At 44.7% G+C, this 12,843-nt stretch overlaps 1 long non-coding RNA gene across 1 annotated transcript; it reads left to right on the forward strand.

Annotated features, from left to right (window-relative positions):
• The first annotated feature begins 1,704 nt into the window (after positions 1 to 1,704).
• LOC123647046 lies at positions 1,705 to 11,998 on the forward strand. Its single transcript, XR_006738114.1, has 3 exons — positions 1,705 to 1,985; positions 10,458 to 10,541; positions 10,992 to 11,998. It is a non-coding gene; the product is annotated as an uncharacterized LOC123647046 (long non-coding RNA).
• The last annotated feature ends 845 nt before the right edge of the window (positions 11,999 to 12,843 follow it).

The following is a 12,843-nucleotide window of genomic DNA, read 5'->3' on the forward strand; positions in this document are numbered from 1 at the left end:
CCCCAAGGGAAAGGCGCAGCGACGTGGCCACCAGGGTCACCTCGGCCCGGCGTCTGGAGCCCTCGCAGCGGCGGTGACCACAGCCTCTAGAGACAAAGTTCTGTAGTGCACTGACTTCTATCATACTCAGAGTCGGAGTGTCTCAGAACTTTGCCTCAAAAGACCAAACGTGCTGTCTTCCTCTACAAGTTTCTTCCCGCAGGTGTGCTCCCCCCACTGTCAGCTAAGACAAAGAAGAAGAATTCGTTAAAAGCAATTTAGCTCAGGATGCGACCGATAATGGAACGGGTCATTAATTATGGAAAGTTACTGCCGCAGTCAGCAGGAGCAAACGCCCAACAGAAATGGTGTTTTAGCAGCCCGGTTCGACAAACTCTGGTCACAATGTCAAAGGGAACGGGCTGCAGGAATCACACACTCTTCCCCTCCTTCCTGCCCATCCCCAGATTAGAACCCACTCCCACTGGAACCCCCACCTCCTCGGTACTGTTATTTCAACTTTTGCAAGCAGCTAACTCGCTCCATCTAACTTGTGGCAACTTTTTACCTTCCAATCTGGAAAGTTGGTGGGGGAACGGGACTACACGAGGACGAATTTTCGGAGCTGGAAGAGTTAAAAAGGGGGACTAATACAGGCCCGGGAAATGCCCCACTGATGGGATGGCCCAAAAAAGCAAGGCTTTGCGGGGCCTCCCCTGCGACCCCCCTTCCCCAGCCATTCCCACCACTCTATTCTCAATCTGCCAGCAGCCTGCGCCCAGACCCGGGAACTCGGGTCTATGCAGTCCTAGCTCCTCCACTCCACTCACCCACTCTCTGGGATTCTCCCGGCCCCACACAGCTCCCCGCGGACCCTGTCTGCACACAACCTTCCCCCTTGCTCACAGTCCCCGTAACACCAGCTCTTAGCACCCGCCCTCAACCCTGTCCCGGTGGTATCAGCGACCACCTTCCCCCCTTCCCCCTCCCCCCACATACCGCACCTGAACAGCTGTTGCGCCCGTGCAACAGGTCTGGAAAGTGCCTTCCCCATCTTCCCCCCACCCCCTCGCCACCGCCCCGTCCCCTACGACCCCTAAGAGCCAGGGCCAGAGGTGCAGCGGGCTGTGTCCCTCGGGCTGGGGTGCACAGGCGGCCGGCGAAGTGCGGGGCGCCCAGAGGATCCTGGGGGCGGTGGTCGCGCTCCAGCCTCCCCCGGCCGGGACAGCCTCTTGGGTGGCCCCACGCGAGCCCGCCGCAGGCTCCCCAGCCTGTCCCTCCAGCGCCGGCCGCCAGGCATTCCCCGGCCGGCTCCCCCCCTGGCGCTCCGCTCCGCTCCCTTCCATCTTGACTTTTGCCGACGTGGAAATTTTGGGTTTGGAGACGACCTGCGCTCTTATTGGCTGCCGGCGGGCGGGGTCGGAGGTCACGGCTGCTCTCGCTATTCCGCGCCAAGGGGAGCCGCTCAGCGGCTCGTGTCAAGTCAGCAGGTTCCCTCCGCCTCCCCCGGGGTCACGTGCGCCCCAGGCGGGCCCCGGAGCCGCCTCCTTATGCAAATAGAGCGGGCGCGCGGGGCTGGGAGCGGGGGGCGGGGGGCGGGGGCGGGGGGGGGCGGGGGCGCGCGGGGCAGGGGCGGAGGCGCGGCTCGCCGGCCCAGCCGGGGGCGGGGCGGGGCGGGGCCGGGAGGGGCGGGGCGCTCCAGGTGGCCACCTGGCCGGGCGGCCTGCCCCGCCCCCCTGCGCACTCCCCTCCGCCGCCCTGCCGGTTCGGCCTCCGGTGACAGTCTCGCCCGACGCTGTCCCGGGTCGGCCCCGCTGGGCCCAAGGAACCCGCGTTTTGCAAGATGCCCCTGAATGCCCGCTTCCCCCGGAGCCCAGGTTGGGCCCGGGTCTCTCCCGGGCTAGAGAAGAGGCGGCGCTGCCTACCCGGCAGAGGACGAAATAGAAACCTCGAGGACAGTTTCCTCCGCCGGCAGAGAGTTGAGAGAACTAATAGCGAGATTCTCGGTAAGAGAATTCTAGGACAAAGCAAAAATCAAGAATTCATCGAGGTTAAAAATCGTTTCTTTTAATTAACTGCCCACCACCCAAATAAACAAGAGGCCAAAGAGCTAACTAAAAGTGGTGAAAATGCCAGTTCTGAATTTTTCTTTTTTACACGTCTACGGGGACTAACCGAAATTGCAGCCCGTCTCGGCCCTGACGTCCGCTGGGTACTGGGCACCCGAGACTGGCACGAGGGGATACGTCTCCTCCCCACATCGGGACGGGGTGTGACTCGGGGGAGCTCAGAAGTCCCTGCGAAGAAGTCACGGGGCATGTAAAAAGAATCAATTCTTAATGTGGTTTCCCAAGCACGCCAAAGAAGGTGCTTTTCTAGAAAGAAAGGGAAATCGATGAGTGGCCACGTGACCAGGATGTCTTCCTTCCCTCCCCCCACCCCAAGGAAAAGAAAGTAATGGCATTGCAAAGGTGGAGCCCGTGTGCTAAACGTGACTCTGAGGGTTACTGTAAGATCTGCCACCCTCTAGTCACCAAGGAAAAAGCAGGGGGCTGCATATTTTTAAAATATAAGTATTTCTCCGAACTGGCCTAGGTTTTTTTTCCCCTTTCGTGTAATATAGTATCTGTATCATATTTATAATTTTTCCATCTTAAGTCTGGCCGAATGATACAGAAAAAAAAAAGATACATTTTTATGGGAAGATTCTTACCTGGAAAATTCTTCCCATTCTTTCTTCTTAATTTACTTTCCTTCTCCCCATTTCCCCCTATGGAAAGATAAATCATTGCTCCTTCCAACTGTTTATCCTCAAGGATCTTTCTCTCCACTCTCCTTTCTCTTCCCTGTCCACACTTGCTTGTTTATCTGACCATTCCCGGTGGCAGGGGCCTCTCCCCAGGCATTGTCTGCTCCAGCCCCCACCCCCTCCTCGGCCCGGCCTGCCGGCAGTGCTTGCTGGGCCCCGGAGTTGGTCCCGGCTCTGCCGCCCGTTCTGTTGTGTGCACTGGAATATTGATTTTTCAGTGTGTGTGCGCCGGCTCTGTAAAAATCAATATTTCAGTAGCTCGAGCACAGCGCAGGGCAGTGTAATGGAGCCGGCCTGCTGATGTAACGTGCGGGGTCCACCCTCCGCGATTGAGGTCAGTCAGAAAATGGCAGTGTGCTTTCCTATTTCATTGTTTGCTTCAAAGACAGGGAAGGAGTTTGCATACCGTTGTGTACATCCGATCCCGGGACCAAGTAACCTCACTGCTGTTGGGTAACAAGCGAACCAAGTTAGGAAAAAACGGCAAAAGGGTGATGATGGAAAACCTGGTTATCCATTCCAAGAACTCTTACAATAAAACATTAGGGGAGGGGGAGTTGTCGTCTGCCAGCAATCCTTCCACATTGCACAATGAGAAAATGAAAATAGGCTCACTCCAGGAAAGGGCTAGAGTTTATCTTTTAATATTGGATATGTGAGCTTATGATTCTTCGGCCCTTAAAATATGCTTCTGATTAAAAGGACAAGAGATTTCTTGCATGATTTGAAGGGGAAAAAAATCAATAATGGTACCGACTTGGGGGCTGACCTCATGACATTTGCAGCAGATGTGGAAAGACAGCTGGCCTTGGAGTCAGGTGGGTGGGTTCTCACCAGGCACTCCCTGGTAGCGGAGCCTCTACTAAGCCTGTTCCCCTCTCTGGGCCTCAGGGGCTTCACCTATAACTTAAAGGGTTAGACTAAATGACCTCTAAATACCCTCTCCCTCTAACACCTATGATTCTACAGAAGAAATAATGTTATAACTAAAACTTTAAAAAACAAAAATACAATTACATTGATTATGTACCATGGATAAGAAAAATAAATTAATACCAGAAATGGTGCAGAAACAGAAGGTAGGTATGCTCCTACTCTAGTTGTGTTTTGTTTTGAATGATATTCCAATGCAATCTCTTTGGAGGGTAATTTGACCATTTTCTAAAATGTACTCCTTTTGAACTAGCATTTCTAAGAGTTTTTCCTAAAGAAATAATTAATATCACTAGAAAGTGTTCATCACTGCCAATTTTATAATATGGAAACATTAGAAAGAATCTAAGTATCCAATAATAAGGGATTTATTAAATAACATATGGGTAGTGGTATATTTATTGAATGGAACACAACTATTTAATATGGTGGTGCTGAATGACCATAAAAATATGGAAGAATTGCTTTAATTGAAATGTATGTACTATGTAAATTTATATCTATCTATATGTATCTCATAGTAGTAAAGGATATAGTCTCTGAAGCCAGATGGCTTGGATTCAAATCCTGTCTCTACCACTGGCTAGCTGTGTGGCTTTGGTCAGCTATAAATTACGTGTATTCATTTCGTATTGGTGCTGTAACAAATACCACAAACTTAGTGGCTTAAAACAACACAAATTTATTATCTTACATTTCTGGTGTTCAGAGTCCAAAATAGGTTTTGCTGGACCAACATCAAGGTGTCAATGGTGCCATACTCCTTCAGAGGCTCAAGGGAAGAATCTGTTTCCTTACTTTTTCTAGAGGCCTCTTGCATGCCTTGGCTTGTGGCCCCTTCCTCCATCTTGAAAGCTCAGCACTCCAACCTCTGCTTTGGTCATCACATGTCTCTGACTCTCATCTTCCTGCTTCCTTATTACAAAGATCCTTGTGATTACATTGAGCCCACATAGATAATTCAGCATAATCTCCCCATTTCAAGATTCTTAATCACATCTGCAAACTTCCTTTTGCCATGTAGGTTAAGGTAAGATAGTCACAGGTTCCAAGGATTGGGATGTGGACAATTTGGGGCCATTATTCTGTCTACCATGTTGGGCTAAAATCAAGGCATCAGGAGGGTTTCATTCTTCTCTGGAGGCTCAAGGGGAAAATCTGTTTTCTTGCCTTGTCAGTTTCAAGAGGTTGCTCTCATTCCTTGACTCATGGCCCCCTGCTCCATCTTCAAAGCCAGCGGTGGCTGGTTGAATCATTCTCACTATTGCATCCCTCTGACACCACCTCTTCTGCCTCTCTCTTCCCTTGTGATGACTTTGGGCCCACCTGGGTAATCTAGGATATTCTCCCTATTTTAAAATCAGCCAATTACCAAACTTAATTCCATCTGCTACCTTAATTCTCCTTTGCCCTGTAGCATAACATCTTCACAAAGCCACATATGGCCCTTCAGGTGCCCCAGTGCTTGCGTTCCTTCGACCAAATCCAAACTTTGGATTCAGTCAAAAGGCCGCACTCAAGGATCTGGAAGGCCACATGCGGCCCTGAGGCCACAGGTTCCCCACCCCTTATTCTACATCATAGAGTTGTGGGAAAGATTAAAAGAGTCCATACATGTAAAGTGTTTAGAATAATGCCTGGTTCGTGACATAATAAGCACTCCATAATAATTAGCAAATAGTAAGCAGTGCATAATGATTATCTGTTGTAGTTATTATCCAGAAACGAAATACCGAATATGAGCAGTAGTTGCAACTGGAAGGTGAGATTAAAACTGGTTTTTATTTTTTCATTTAGCTAATATTTATTTTTTCTTTGTCTACCATGAACATGTATTTTTATTTGGGCACTTAAAAAAATTGAAATATAAACAAGACAAACCAGTAAAGGTGGTTGTCATAGTATAATAGGAAAAAGTTTGGTGCTAAAAGGTCCAGGTGCTAACCCCAGCAATTCAAAACACAAACTGTGGTATTGGGCAGTTCTTTTACCACTCTGCACTTCAGTTTTCCTCATCAGTAACCTGAGGGAGATAAACTGTATATTTGTAAGGTCCTTCTAGTTCTAAATGCTATGCACCTAAAATATTAAAGACCAACAAATTGATGAATGGTAAAACAAACAAACACTGCTTAGTGTATAAAGAACTCCTACAAAATCAGTAAGAAAAGACAGCCCTATAGAAAAAAAGTGGCAAAAGGCATAAACAAACATTGCACAGAAAAAGAAAAAGAAATGGCAAATAAGCATAGGTAAAGATGTTTAGCCTCAGTAACAAGAAAATACAATTTAAGACTTCAGTGAGATACCATTTTATACCACTAGGTTGGCAAAAATTCACAAGTCTGACAAGATAAACAGATGGAGATGGTGTCAATCAGTGGCAATTAGGGTCTATTCACACTATGGGTTATTATACAGCAGTGAAAATGAATGAAATATAGCTCCTCGCAAGTCTTTGGATGAAGCTTAGGAACATAATGTTGAACCAAAAAAAGCAAGTCCGAAGAGACTACAGATACTATGATATGATGCCATTTTTATAAAGCTCAAACACAAGCAAAACTAAACATATTGTTAAGGGATTCATAAAGTGATAAAAAGCAAGGAAATGATAAATAGAAAATTCAGGATAGTGGTTACTGGTAGGGGGTGGAAGAAAGGAGGGTGGGGAGGGAACCCAAAAGTGGATGCAACTGGTAATATTCTAGCGCTTAAATTGGGCATAACACGCTCATAAGTGTTGATTGCATTATGCTACATAGCTTGCATATATGTGATAGATATATTTTGTATGTACCAAACATTTGATTAAAGTAATTTTTTTTTAAAAAAAGAATAGTGTTTAGGGGTTTCTGTATTCTAATCCAAGATGCTTTACTTCTTGTAGTGGATGCTAATCACTTAGATTGCCTTCAAACTCATAAAAGCCAACTCTTTATTGGCAATTTGCTATTTGTAATCCCTCTAGTTAAACAGACTTTGTAATAGCCTCCTACATCTGGGCTTGTGCAAGAAATGTTTGCAGTTTATGCTCCAAATGAATCTCATTTTTCTTGAGGTACACCCCCCGGGGGTTATACCAGCAGGAGCAGCACCTCCAAAAGTCTCTTGCAGCTTGTCTTCTGTGTGCCCTTCCTTCTTGCCTGCAGCTAGCCGTTTGGGGAGTGAGACAGGAGTTCACAAATACCCAGCCCACACAGGTGAATTTGTTGCTACTCTAATTCATTATAATTTTTATTTTAATATTGAAAAACCACATTGCTTATACTCCTGCAACAATCCTGGCATTAGCATTATTTTTACTTCCATCTTTGATTCCATAGTCTTCCTCAAAATAAACCAGCTTTGTTGATGTGCCTTTCTCTTTTCTTGACTCTAAATGAAGCATTTGAAAGCAATTATCAGAACACACAGGTACCTTAATGTCAGTGTTTCCAGTGAGAGGATTGGCTTACATAGGGTTTACGGAATGAAGTAGATGCTTAGTGCGTGGAGGAAGAACGAAGGTGGGCTTAGGGCAGCAGTGACACCTGACATCCAAACCTCACCACTTACATCCACCTTTGGATGTTGGATGCTACAGACACTCACATCAGTTGGGTGGAGTACTGGTTTTTAAGACTCGCTACCTAAGGTGGAATGGCCCCCAACCTGTTACATACCACTTTGCACAAGGTCTTCAGTTTCAAAGACGTAGATTTCTTTTTAAGACTTTTTGTCATGAAAACTTGCCAAAAGTATACAAAAGGAAAAAATATATAATGTAAATATAGTCTGTAAAATAGATATAAAATTTATATAAAGAACCAGGCACGGTGGCTCGTGCCTGTAATCCCAGAACTTAGGGAGGCCCAGGCAGGAGGAACACGAGCCCAGAAGTTGGAGACTGCAGTGAGCTATGATCACACCACTGCACTCTAGCCAGGCAACAGAGTGAGACTCTGTCTCTTAAAAAAAAAATTACATGGAGTATAAAGAAATCCATCACCCATCACCAGTTTCAATAATTATTAACTCATGACCATTCTTATTTCATTTGTATTCCCCTTCCTGCCCCCCTCTGCACCCAGGATTATTTTGAAGCCAATCCTCAATATCATGGGGTGTTAATGTTGTGAATGTATCTTCATGACAAACATTTCCAAAGCTCCGGAGAGTATTATTAATGGCAATATTGAGTATGATCCCTCTCTTTGCAACATTAGTACACGCTGTTTATTTTAATCAGTTAAATAAATGAAAAGGCCAAAGTTCTTCACAGTTGAGACTACCTTTAACTTCACAGCGAGGGCTTTCTTGGATAAATGCAACATATGGGACAGGACTTATAGGAGGAGGAGGAGCAATAGAACAATTTAACTTTTTTAAGGTTTGTATTTCTTCTGTCTCACCATCAATGGAATATTGAAAGAGTCAATGAAATAGCACCAGGTCTATTACAATAGTCTCAGCTGGTTTCTACCATGCATCCTACATAAATTCCTAGCATTAATTATCTTCCTGAAGCGCACCTTTGTCCATTGTTTTAATAAATTTAAATGCCCATTATGTGCAAAGCATTGTCCTAAGTACTGGAGAGGATTCAAAGAGGAATCAGATGTGGCTCCTATTCTACAATAAAGAATCTCTTGGGTCTTTGTCTCGAATTCCTGGGTGGGAACTTCTAAACCCTTGGAACTTTCCCAGTGATTGGAGTGCTTTTTTAATGCATGGTGGTCTCAGGACCCACCTGAGTTTATGACAAGGAGATGGTTTAGGATGGGGACTGGTCACGATGGAAAGACTACCCCTATGATTAGAGGGTTGAGGCTTTGAACCAGGTAATATCAACTCCAACTCCCTGGAAGGGAAGGGGACTGGGGATTGAATTCAATCCTGTGACCAATGATTCATTCAATCATGCCTACATAATGAAACCCTGATAAAAATTCTGGACACCCAGAGCTCAGCTGGTGAACATAGGGACTCGCATGCTAAGTCCACACTGAGGGGGCACAGAAGCTCTGTGTTTGAGACCCTTGCCCTGTCTGCATCTTCATTTGGCTCATCCTGGTTTGTATGCTTTATAATAAAACCTTCATTATAAGTGCCACACTTCCCTGAGTTCTGTGAGTATTCTAGCAAATTATCAAACCTGATGGGATCGTGGGAACCCTTGAGTTTGTAGCCAGTTGGTCAGAAGTGCAGGTGGTGTCTGAGTCTGAAGTCAGGGCAGTTTTGTTGAAGACTGTTCCCTTAGTCTGCGGAGTCCGCATCCACTCTAGGTAGTGAGTGTCAGAATTGCATTGCAGTATTGCAGCTCTTACTTTCAAACACTTACAGATTAGTAGAGGAGAGAAGACATAGATGCTTAAAAACAACATTAAAAAGTGTCATGCAGCAGTTATGGATGTACCAGGGGAAACAAGAGAAAGGGAAGACTCTGGAGAAGGCCTTGGGGAGAAAGTGGTCCTTGCCTGGAGCCTTGAAAGATAAGTGAGACTTGGAGATGCAGAAATTGTAATAATAGACAACATTTATCGTGTGCTTACTCTGCACTAGGCTCTGTTCTAGGGCTTACATGTAAATTATTTAACACACGCAGTCCTATGAGGTTGCACTAATATTGTCCTTCTTTAGTAAACTGAGGCACTCAGCGATCAAACAACTTGCCCGGGTGTCCGGGCACAGTGGCTCACAACTGTAGTCCCAGCTACTCGGGAGGCTGTGGCGGGAGGATGGCTTGAGCCCAGGAGTCTGAGGTTGCTGTGAGTTAGACTGATGCCACGGCACTCTAGCTCGGGCAACAGAGTGAAACTTTGTCTCAAAAAAAAAACCGTGTGTGTGTGTGTGTACGTACACACACACACATATATATATGCAGAGAAAGACATAAAGGCTTATCTATAGGTTATTTTTACAAGGACTATTATCCATGCAATCTAATCCTGATGTCATATCAGAAGCTCAACTTCCATTCAAATAAGGTTTATAAACTTGAGGTAAAAGCTCAGTACAGTAGATCAAATACAAAGCGAGAGAAAGAAAAACAAGAAAATTGGATAAACTTTATCTGATAGTTGACATTAGAATAGTGTTTCACAGATGATTCTTTCTCAATTGGTGACAAAAGTCATGTTTTAGCTTTCTTTAACCAAGAAGCTAGGAAATTTAAAAAGCTGGGTAGGTGTCACATTAAAGATGGAAGGAAGAAGGAAGGAAGAAGACAAGCTGGTATCAGTGTCCCTCCTATAGCAAGAGACCTGTCCACCTTCTCCCCAGACTGGTGTAAACCCCGTTACTGAGCCCAGGGCTGGTTCCACAGAGGATCAGCAGTCAAGGCGAAATCCCCAAGGGTGGCCGTCATCCATGCAGCTTATCCAAAGGAAGGAGACTACTGACCTTACACCTAAGCCAAGACTGTAGCACACTGACCAGGCTGTGCAGCCACCCCGAACTTCCAGCGAGGCATCTATTCATATGTAAGGATCACAATTCAAGGAGAATGGGAACTTGGAATAGATTGAAACCCAACTCAAAATCCTGCCCAGCAAGTCAGTCTTTATTCAATGTGTTTGTTTAGTTTAATTGAACAGAAGATCGTAAAAGACAGTTTGTTCCTGAAAGCAGCTCAGACCTATTTGTTTGCTGACTCTCCTGAAACAGACCTACCAATGGGAAAGATTTTCCTAAAGATTCTTTTCAAAACTGAGTGCTTTAAACTAAATATTCAATAGAAATCCTTATTTCCAAGCTACAGGAAGTCGAGGAGCTGAACTAGAGAAGTGAATCATATGGCTTTCAATTTGTGCAGATTGTGTGCTGTCAAGATCTGAAGGTAAGAACAAATTGAAGTGCAAAACTTTCTGCCTAAATTAAAAAGTATTGATCAAGTAGCATCAGATGTATCTTAAATTTACAAATCCCCAGGAAATTCTGTTACAAATCCCAAGCTATTTAATTTTCTAACTCCATAGTCAGAAAAAACCCAGCTTTTAACCTATAAACTTCATGATCCATTTTACCCCTTAGATGTTGATCTTATAAAATGGAATCTATAGTGTAGCCTACTAACACTCTCTAAAAATGTACGAGCCCCCTTCACAGCACCTTTTAAAGATAAACCTCCCATTACCACCCACCTCCAAAGAATCACACCTGCAAGCATCCTCAATCTCTCTTTAAACATCTCTCAATTTGGGGTCCCATGGAAATAACAGTACATTCCCAAGAGAATTGCTTGTCTTTACTCCAGGTTCTGTTCTGAACTCAGGCATTTTCTTTACAGGGGAAGAGATTCAGGAGGTCGACTCTCCAAGCTGGGATGTCTGTGGGACCCTCTGTCTGGTTGCTGGCAATCCTGCAAAAAATGGGTGCCTCTGCCCAGCACCCCAGCTGCTTACTCTTGTTCTCACTCCCTCCCCTCCCTTCTGTTCCTCCTGCTCTCACATGCGGAAGAGCCTGTTTTCCCTGCAGCCACTCTTGCCAGGAGACATCAGAAACCCCATGGACGTTTAGGGAAGACATACGGCACAGTTCCCTGGAAGGAGAGACCAGATTCTAAGCTCTTAGGACCCTCATCCTTGGTTATCAGTCCACCCGGTGCCTGGTTTCTGCTCCAGTCTCCACTGGGGTAAGAGGTCTGGAAAAGTGCCTATTTACCTGGCCATTATAGTGTCCCCACTCACCCTCTTGTTTCTCTTCCTTAGCAATAAGGCTTTTTCTTCTTCTTTAGCAATAAAATAATGACATAGCCACCACTTGGGGAATGATGCCTGGAACTATACGAACTAACACATCCACCCCTACACTCCGAGCTCCCCAGCCCTCTAAGCTCACTTCTTTCCACCTAACATCATATATGTTTACTCAATGTTTTTGTCTCTCAGGACTTTCCCCAGGACTATAAGCTCCTCAAAGGCAGGGATTTTGTCTTTCAGGGCTGTGTCCCCAGACAGCAGCATGTATCCATGGTAGGTATTCTATAAATATTTATTGAATGCATAAATGTGCTTATATTGGAAGATATAAAAAGAAAGTGAAGAACAAACATGCATAAAAAAACTTCTCTAAGAGTTTATCATCTAACCATGTGATAACTATCCTACAAAGGGTTATGAAATAACCCAAGGGGTGTTAAAACTGTCAAAGGCATTCTGATCTTGCCCTCCGGTTTAGTAAGAAAAATGCACTTTTGCTTTCAGATACGTACAGTAGCCTGACATTCTTTGTGGGGATTTTTTATTTTTTAAAGAAATAATCTGTTAGGCAAGTATGTGAAACCTTCTTATTTAAAGCATATAAAATTCTAAAGTCATATAATCAAAATTGATGTTTTCCTTTTTTGTATGCTTTGACCACCACCAACTTGATATGCCTCTCAAAGTAATTCTATTATCTTTTTGGAGAAAAGTCACCTTCACCAAAGATCTATATGAATAACACACATTCCTTTTTAAGCAATATCCTTTTAAATATAGACTACAGAATCACATGGTAGTTTCTAAAATCTTCTAGACTAGTTAGAAAGTTTGTTTCTCCACAATGGTGAAAGAAGAGGGAATGGGAAGACAATGGGTTGTAACCTCATTTACTCTTCTAGTAAAATTCACTTTTTATAATTTTAGTTCTTCATATATTGTGAATGTCGCAGTAAAGGGTTTCATTTACTCAGGATCGGGGAATCTCTTGTTAAATTAAAATCTGATGAATGCATTCTCAAGGCAGCTCAGTTCAAATTTGCCAAACTATAGCAGTGATAACTCTGCTCTAGATTTGATTTTGTTTATTAGATATGAGTCACATTATTGGAATGGAGTGGAGTCACATTAGTGGTACTTGTCCTCAGGCTTATTTCTGCTCACTGATGGGTTTTGATTACAAGACTCAACGACATCCACCCTCCAACCAGTGGAGAAGGGCCTTCTGCACATGCAGAACCCCACATGTCCCAGTGTTCTGCTCCTGCTGCCTGGAATTCCAACTTTCTTTTGAGCAGCCAGGCACCATCAGGTTGCTTTCTCCTTTATGCTTCAGTAACACTTTCAACAAATCTCCCTCCAACACCTATCACAGACTTTCGAAATCAGTGGTTTACACCGGGCCATTGCTAACCCATATGGCACCTTTGTGTAAATCAG

This window comes from Lemur catta, chromosome 11 (genome assembly GCF_020740605.2).
Source record: "Lemur catta isolate mLemCat1 chromosome 11, mLemCat1.pri, whole genome shotgun sequence".
NCBI lineage: Eukaryota > Metazoa > Chordata > Mammalia > Primates > Lemuridae > Lemur > Lemur catta.